This window comes from Neodiprion virginianus, unplaced genomic scaffold (genome assembly GCF_021901495.1).
Source record: "Neodiprion virginianus isolate iyNeoVirg1 unplaced genomic scaffold, iyNeoVirg1.1 ptg000066l, whole genome shotgun sequence".
Lineage (NCBI taxonomy): Eukaryota > Metazoa > Arthropoda > Insecta > Hymenoptera > Diprionidae > Neodiprion > Neodiprion virginianus.
The window spans coordinates 28,435-30,861 of record NW_025804462.1 but is presented as its reverse complement, the minus strand read 5'-3'; positions in this window follow the sequence as shown (position 1 = coordinate 30,861).

Sequence of the window (2,427 nt, the reverse complement as noted above, 5' to 3'; positions counted from 1 at the left end):
TGAAAATTATAATATACACATATATATTCATATATATATATATATATATTTATATATGTATATATATATATATATATATATATATATATATATATATATATATATACATATATATATGTATATATAGATATATATGTATATATATATTCATATATATTTATATTATACATCAACATAATAAAATATAAATAAAGGTAATTGTGGTAAATGATGTAATAAAATAAAAAATAATTGTGAATGGAAAAAATTATCAAAAAATGAAATAAAATAAAAAATTAGCGAATACAAAAAATATTCAGGATTTTTCTAATAATTATACATAATTTTGAAAAATTGAAATAATGTGAGAAAAATTCTTATTTTTCAATTTCCCTTCTTTTTAAAGGTAATTGAAAATCATAATATTCATATATATATATATATATATATATATATATATATATATGTATATATATGTATATATATGTATATTTGAGGCAAATAATGTGATAAAATAAAAAATAATTGTGAATGGAAAAAATCATAAAAAAAATGAAATAAAATAAAAAATTATATACATATATATACTCTAGTTCGATTCCTGGCACCGTCGTTAAATTTTCAAATTTACTAGTTGTTCAAATTTACACATGGTCTACCTCCATTTATATTTAATTATCTTAATGTATAATATGTATATAAATAAATGTATTTATATTTAATTATATAAATGTATAATATCCGAATACATACATCTATATATAATATGATTTTTAATTTACTTTTAAATAAAGAGAAATTTGGAAAAAAAAAATTTTTTCACAATAATTAAATTCATCAAAAATAAATATAATTATTAAGAAGATCCTGTCCGTTTCTTAATTATTTGCTGATATATTATTCGAAATAAAAATACCATTCATCAAGAAAAATAATTTATTTAAATTAATTATTTCCTTATTTTATTAAATTATTCGACTTGATTACCTCCGTTTATATTCAATTATATTAATGTATAATATACATATATATACATATATACATATATATATACATATATATATATATATATATATATATATATATATATATATATATATATTATAATTTTCAATTCACTTTTAAAAAAAGAGAAATTTCTGAGAAAAAAATTGTATTAATAGTAATTAAATTCATTAAATATAAATATTAGTCATCAGGAAAATACCATTTAATTTACTTTATGAATTGTATTGGGAACATTTTCACAATAGATTAGAACTACTTATAAGGTTTGAAGAAAACTTACAGATGGATGAATGATTATTCATTTATTTCGGATTTTTAATTTCCAAAAATTAATTATTCTTCAATTTAAGGAAAATAATTTAGTTAAATTAAGGGGGTATTCTAGTGTAGAGGCATGAATTTGAGGTGTTTTTTGAAGTGCTATAAACAAAAAACAAAAAATATTTTTACCATCCATTTTTTTATCAGGCGTTTATTATTATTTCACGATTACAAAAAAAAAAAAAAACAAGTCAAAAAATACTAAATTGAAAGTGCTATGCGTTGTTGAAGTGGGGGGTACAAAAAAAATCGCGCGCCAATGTTGTCACGATTGCAAGCATTTTCAAAATCAGAAAAAAAAAAAAAAAAAATGTTATCAATCTACATAAATGCAGCTATCGTACTAACTAAAAAAAAGTCGAAAAAAAATTTTTTTTTCCAAATTGCGGCTGTCCGAAAAAATAATACGTTTTTTTTGACTTTTTTGGACGTTTCTGAATTTTTTAAAAATAGTAAAAATTATTATTTTGTTATAATAATAGTTCGTGCGATAGAGACATGTATTGAGAAGATTCTTACCAAATTCCAAGTAAATCGGTTCAATAGAACTTGAGAAATCATGTCAACCGTTTTGAAAAATGTAGTTTGGAGAAAAAACGCGTTTGAAGTTTCGAGTAAAATTCGTTCCAGCCGAGCCAGTATCGAAGACGTGTCACTAAAATAGCTATATCTCTGAAAATGATTGAAATTTTGACTTGTCCTTTTCAGGACACATTCTTGAAAGGTTAAGCTTTGAAAATATAAAAAAAAAAAAATCGATTTTTTCAGATTTCTACACTAGAATACCCCCTTAATTATTTTCTCATTTCATTGAATTATTCAACTTGATTACCTACATTTATATTCAATTATATCAATGTATAATATGTATATAAATAAATGTATTCATATTAAATTACATTGATGTATAATATATATATATATCTATATTATATTATAATTTTGAATTTACTTTTGGAAAAAGAGAAATTTTTGAAAAAAAAATTTTATTTACAGTAATTAAATTCATTGAAAATAAATGTAATTAATAAAAAAATCCAGTATATTTTTTAAGTATTTGATTACATATTAATTGAAATAAAAATATCATTCACCAAGAAAAATGATTTATTTCAATCA